The sequence below is a fragment of the Dermochelys coriacea genome, chromosome 13 (assembly GCF_009764565.3).
Source record: "Dermochelys coriacea isolate rDerCor1 chromosome 13, rDerCor1.pri.v4, whole genome shotgun sequence".
NCBI classification, from domain to species: Eukaryota; Metazoa; Chordata; order Testudines; family Dermochelyidae; genus Dermochelys; species Dermochelys coriacea.
The window spans coordinates 22,428,243-22,435,617 of NC_050080.1; positions in this window are offsets into that span (position 1 = coordinate 22,428,243).

The window sequence follows — 7,375 nt, forward strand, 5'->3', positions numbered from 1 at the left end:
TTTCCTTTGGCCCAGCTGCCTTCCCTTCTCCATGTGGGCTTACAAGTAGCCTAGATGAAGTTTTTATTAATGCAAAATAAAGGTTAAATGGGGGAAGGCCAAGCAAATATAAAATCAAAGTTGGATTCCATGCAGACCCAAGAAAGTGCTGCTGAAATCAGCAGATTTTCCTATGAAATTAGCCCTTCTGTAAATGGCTCAGAGAAATGTCCCAAACCAACATAATGAACTACGATGCTCCATTTGTTTGTCTGTTTTTGGGTATCTACCACGTGGGGGACAGTCTTGAGGGGCAGGGTATGTGATGGGGTGTATAACCCACAGTGGCACAGAAAGAGTTAACTGGAGCCAGAGAGTAATTAATGCACCTGATTACAGCTGGAAGGTGGACCAGGCCCAGTTTAAGATTAGGCCCAGCTGGAGAAGAGCTGGGTGGCTGAATTAAGGATGAATCTCAGCAGCAAGCAGCCAGGTGACTAATAAAGGAAGAACTTTAGGACAGTAGAAGAGAAGCAGGAGGTCCAGGGGGACAATACACCTCAGGAGACTCTCCTGAGAAGGAAGCTCTTGCCAAGAATCAGAGAGATCCTGGGAAGCCATAGGGATGGAGTGACCTCCTGGGATGAGCCTTGACTTGAGGCCAAGACCCCAGGAAGGCAGCCCAGCAGTTGGGTTTACAGAGGAAAGAGACACTGAAACTAAGAACTTTGGGAGAGGCAGACAGGGTATGGGCCTTCAGAGAGAAAGTCCTGGGAGGCATTGCTCTGTTGAGGAGCTGGAAAAATCTCTCCAGAGTCCAGGAAGGGGTGAAAAGTGTGGAGAGTGAGCCCCAGAAGGGGCTGGGGAAAGGGTCTTAGAGACTAGCCAAAGTAAGGAGTAACCCAGGTGGCAGGAAGGAGTCTGAGGAAAGAGATCTGAGCTGTTTGTTACAGGGTCTTTGGACTGGAACCCAGAGGAGAAGGAGGGCCTAGGTTCCCTTACCAGTCATCAAGGAAAATGATGTGAAAGCCACCTGAGATAAAGGAAGCAAGCGTCACTGAGCCCAGAGTCTGGCTGAAGACCTGACATAAAGTCACTGGATTGTTTGTTGGAACTCTCCGTTACCCTAGAAGGGGTGGGCCAAAAAGTCACCTGGCCAGAGAGCTGAGTCATGAGAAGCAGACCGCTACAGTGCCAGTGTGGCTGTCAGCAGGGGACACCAGAGATGGAGAACATGTTACATCACGCCCAGCCGCAAGGGAATGCATCAGATGGTGAGTCACTTTTTTAGAGGGTATCATAAAGTGAGTCATTTGTGACCTGTGTGTGATGCGTTTGATCACAGAGACCCCCTTGGGACTGTCCCCTGATGTGCTGGAATTACCTCTGAGCCCGTTTTCCACTGCCAGCTTGGGACTCCAGTACCCTCCCTTGTTGAACCAGAAATGCTAGTCTGTTGCAACACAGACCCAGGTCTGGTCCATGCCCCCAAAGCTGCAGATTTTAACCAAAAACTGCTCAGCAAGTCACCTATCTCCAGCGCCCAGACACCCAGTTCCCAATGGGATCCAAACCCCCAAAAATCCATTTTACTCTGTATAAAGCGTATACAGGGTAAAATCCTAAATTTTCCGCCCTCTATAACACTGATAGAGAGATATGCACAGCTCTTTGCTCTCCCAGGTATTAATCACTTACTCTGGGTTTACTGATAAACAGAAGTAATTTTATTAAGTATAAAAAGTAGAATTTAAGTGGTTTCAAGTAATAACAGACAGAACAAAGTAAAGTTACCAAGTAAAATAAACCAAAACATTCAAGTCTAAGCCTAATACATTAAGAAACTGAATACAGGTAAATCTCACTCTGAGATGTTCCAATAAGCTTCTTTCACAGACTAGACTCCTTCCTAGTCTGCGCCCAATCCTTTCCCCGGTACAGTTCTTGTTAGTTCCAGCTGAGGTGGTAACTAGGGGATATCTCATGACTTTCTTCTGTTCTACCCCCTTTTATATCTTTGGCACAAGGCAGAAATCATTTATCTCTCTCTGGATTCCCACCCTTCCTTCTAAATGGAAAAGCACCAGATTTAAGATGGATTCCAGTATCATGTGATATGTTCCCATGTCCTGTGAGACTTCATTACTCACTGGCTGGCACCCAGGTATACAGGAAGGCTTACAAGTAAACAGAACCATTTACAAGCAATTGTCCTAGTCAATGGGAGCCATCAAGATTCCAAGCCACCATTAATGGTCCACACTTTGCATAGTTACAATAGGACTTCAGAGTAATACTTCATATTTCTAGCTTCAGACAGAAGAATGATACATTCATACAAATAGGATGAACACGCTCAGTAGATTATAAGATTTGTAATGATACCTTACAAGACACCTTTTGCATAAAGCATATTCCAGTTACAGTATATTCACACTCATTAGCATATTTCCATAAAACATATGGAGTGCAATGTCACACTGTGCTAATAGTGCTATGTGCACCATTTCCTTCCCTGCATGTCCCAGGATGTGGCACTGAGCTGGAGAATAATACTCTGCAGAATAATATTGCCAGCTCTGGCAATAATGATTGGCTGTCATGCTGAAGTTACTCCTGAGAGTGCCCTGTTCCATTGTGATGAAGTCATAGGAAAGAGAGCCTGGGATACCCAAATGGGCCTGCCTACTAGTTATTGTTTGTGGTTTGTAGGCTAGCCTAGGTCAGAGACCTGCACTCCAGAAGAGTAGTTTTATCTTCATAATGGAGTAAATTATTATCCCCAGTCAGCACTGAATGGGTTTAGGGTTACATTTCAGAAACTGATTTAGTAAGGAAATGATGGCTTTGATATGTTATTAATTGTTTATAAAATGACTTTTGTATCCTGGTTACAAAAGCAGAGTAATGGGATTAGTTGCCTGTGATTTTTACACTGTGAAGGAAAGGTGTCTATCCTTACTTTTCAGTTTTGGAGAATTGGATGACTCAGGAATTGGCAATGAGTCTTTCACCACTTAGGTGTCAGCTCTAATTCATTGCTCATTAATGTCAGAAAGTGGTTATCATCTGGTGGCTACCTACAATGAGTTCAGTCCAGTTCCTCATGGACAGTTGTCCACATCACAAAGTATTAGCACAAGTGGGTCTAACTGGCACCCTTCTTGGCTGTCTAAATGGCAGGTCGGTAGACATAGAGACTCCAAATCTGAGTTGAGACAAGCAATGGGTGGGGAAGCTTACTCTGCTCTGACTATGCTGTACCTGTTCTGTGAATAGAGAATTTCTGTGTCCAGAACTGTCACTTCAGCATGTTTCATCAGGAGAACACTCATGGAATTAATATACATATACATCATCTTTCCCTTCAGATGACTACAATTATTCTGAGGGGGAATATGCCCAAAAGTTGAAATCGAAGGGGAATTCTGATACTTTACAAAAAAAAAAAAAAGTGCAGGCATCCAATTGCATAGTTCATGGTCCCCATGGTTTCAGAAAGGAAGTGCTGATGGGAAGAACGGTTAAGATGGGGTGTTCTGGTCATTTGATTGCATGTCACCATATTGGCAAGCCAGAGTAAAGAGTGTCCTCTGTATGATCAAAATCAGGGGCCCACTGTATGATCAAAATAGGATGAGTAAGTGTTACAGAAGTAATTGGCTTCTGTGCACCACACACAGAAAAGGAGTTGCCCTTCTGAAATGTTCAGAATTCAACAAGTCCTAATTCAAGTCACTCAGACTTCAGCCTCATGCCTCACATAACACCACCGCAGGCATATGTGATAATCGGCCAGAAATTCACTGCCTGCAGTGCTTGACTACCCTGTTCATATGGCTCCATGTGAAAGGTCATGCGTGGGCTGTTATTGTTGGGAACATCAGCCCGCTCGCCAACCAATTTTTAAAGCATGTCGCTGAGCTTCAGAGTTAACTTTTTAATGATGATGATTGTTATTGCATTACATGCATAAAAAAAGCCGAAATCCCTGTGAGGTTTCTTGTGATTGTCCCAGAAAGAAAACATTTTCATTGTGTGGGCCGTGATTGGGAACACATGTACTTGCCACACCCTACTTAGTTCTGCTTTCTCTGTTACTAATTAAAGGGGGAATGGAGCAGAATGTAGAGTTTCCTTTCATTCCTCGGGTTTGGAAACTCTGCAAGCAAATTACCTGAAGATGCTCTGGATTCCCTTGGGTATAATCAGTCATACAATTTGGGGTTAGACCAGTGTGGGGAGACATGGATAATTTACACATGCCACCAACATTATGTATCCACCCAACAGAGTAAAAGGAATTTCTCTTAATTAATGGCATGATGTATGACACGTTAACAGCACAAACACTTCAATAAATCCCAGTGCCTGTTTTACAACTCACATAAGATGAAAGCAGGCTGGGTTCCTGAAGGAACTGGGTATTTAGAAACGCTGGCAGTGAAAGTGTTTTAATTGGTGCACATGGTGTTTTTGATTCTGCAGTCAATTTTAGGCAAAGCTGCTTTGAAGCACAGGAAGAGAGCTAAAATTTCTAACCTCACTTGTGGGTGATACCAGGAGATGATGACAATGATGAAGAAGATAGTAGGAAATGCAAAATCTGCAATGGGACAAACTCAAAAGGTTTGGAGATTTGGTTCAGAGAAGTTTGGATAATTATCAGAACCACTTAATCTGAAATACTGCCCTGGAAAGTTGAGATGCAGGTTTCCATTTGGCAAGAGAGATAAGCCAGCTGTGAAGTTCAGATCCAGACCCAAATCTGCCCAAGGTTTTAGGGTGTTCAGATCTGTGGGATTTGATGCAGGCCCATCTCCAAAGAACAGGTTTATGGTTTGATTGCATGTGGCCTTCTCCCACACTAAAGGTTATTGGCTTAAGTGTCTCATTTTGGCCATGCTTTATCCATCTTGTATTTCTTACTTCCTAGTTTACACTAAGTTTCAGAAGATTTCTGCATCAAAAATTAGAGAAAGAATACAGATGGGATGTGAAGAGAGACAGACTCTTGATTTCTAAAAAGAAATGTGTAGTCATCATTTTATTATGCATTATTATTTATTGCAGGCACTTCAGTGGTGTCACTCACCATATTATCTGAATGCTCTATGTATGGTTAGAATAAATGGAGGCAAAAAAGAAATACCGTAACTCTAAATCCCAGTTACTAGTAATGTGGGAAGAAACCCAAAGTTCAAGGGTCTGAATCAAGACCAACTGAAGTCAATGAAGTTTTCCATTGACTTTCCAACTGGGCTTTGGGTCAGGTCCCTACAGAAGGAGGACCCCAAATTTCAAATATAATGTGGTACTCAAACTTTTCCATTCTGTGACCCTATGCTACTGCAACAAAAAAGTTTCAGGGCCCCTCTCCCCCATGCAGCTATTAAAAAAAGGAAGATGGTCATTGTCCTCCTTAGACCTGTTATGACCAGTAGGCTGAGACCCCTATGAAACTGAATATTCAATGGTCAAATTCCAGAACTTAAAAGGGGCAACATAAGGCAAGACTCTAGGCACCCAGAACTTAAGTGCAACACTGTAAAGGGAAAAAGAAAAGGAGTACTTGTGGAACCTTAGAGACTAACAAATTTATTTGAGCATAAGCGTTCGTGAGCTACAGCTCACTTCATCGGATGCATTCAGTGGAAAATCCGATGAAGTGAGCTGTAGCTCACGAAAGCTTATGCTCAAATAAATTTGTTAGTCTCTAAGGTGCCACAAGTACTCCTTTTCTTTTTGCGAATACAGACTAACACGGCTGCTACTCTGAAACTGTACAGGGACACTCCCCATGCTACATAGCATGGTCACAGCTACTTTCTTCTGTGACCCTCCACAATGTAAAGCATCAACAACAAAATTAGTTAAGAACAAAAACTGTGCACTAGGTATAAATGGCATCCACTGAAAGAGAAAGAAGGGAGGAAAAGAGCCTTGTTCCAATCATCCTTCCTTGTTCTGCAATAAAAATGTATTCTTTTTTTCTGAGAACAATTTAGTGTGGCCAATAAAATCCCAGCTAATTTCTAAATCAGCATGTAGCCAAGTCAGCCACCCAGTAGCTCTGTCCTTGGGCAATATTACTGAAGCACACACAATCTATACTAAAGCGATCAGCTTCCCTCCGGCCTGCCAAGGGGATGCGTTAGGCGAGCCCAAAATATGACAGGAGGAAATTTATGTGCAACTTTTACACATAATATCTCATTATGACTCTCCCCAATCTTTCAATTTTAAAAGTAAACGGCCTTTGTAATGATTTTACCAGGAGCATGTTGGATGGGAGATTGAAAAAGAAAAAGGAAAGTAGCCTTGGCTCCATTTATTTCTTTTGCTCTTCTCCTCCTCTCGGGTTTTTCTTTAATTTTCCTGAAGATGTTTCCACTCAATTTAAGAAGAAATGGAATTTCTTGCCCCCGCTCTTTCTTTCTTTTTTGTCAGTGTTTTCAAACATTGGAATGGCTGACTTAATGAAGCCTCTGTCAATAGCAAAATCATTTTGACTGTTTGGTAAATAATGAAAGTTTCCACTTCATATGCAGTCCAACTCCCACAGGAGTCCATTGTTTAATCCCATTCCAGGCCATCCCACTACACGCGCGCGCACACACACACACACACCACACACACACAATATCTGAGTGCATCCCCTTGCAATAATAATAATAAAAAATCCAGAGGACACTGTTGGGCTGCATGAGCAGCAGTTTGTTTCTCCTTTGGTATAAAGCAAATTAATTTTCATGACCCAGCTTTTGACTCTGGTTGCACACCCAGTGAGTCTCTGGTTGCACACTCATTTTGCACGGGAAGCAGAATGAGGCCCCAAAATCTCAGGTGTTGGAGTAGCATTTAAGGAAACATTTTTTGGTGGTGAGTGATCTGTACAAAACACATTAGTCAAAGAGTTTAATTCTGTGGCCCAGTTTGGTGGAGAGAGATCCTCTGATATACTTAACATCCCAACTCCTTACTGCCTGATTTTCACATGTTTCATTGTGAGGTACACCAGGAAGGAATTGGTGGACCACTCCTGGTCCATAGACCAGTTTGAGAACCGCTGCCAGAAAATTTACCTGAAGTTAAAAATCAGTCATTAGCATTTTGGGGAATAATTTCCTCTTGGGACAGGGGGTCATGGATGGGTGGGGGGATCTCACAACTTTTGCTGGTGGCGATATGGGTTATTCTCAGCAAAAGGAAAGGAAAATCTCTGCCAATGTATACTAAATGAGCTTTCCACTGTGGTTCTTATGAAGAAACTAGCATTATCAGGCAGAAATAACTGGGGCAAATGGAATAATATTCCAGGTCACATGAAAATCCTGCTCTGTTACCCTGCACTGTAACTCTCTTGCAATCCAGAATCTTGATGTTTCTCACCAGA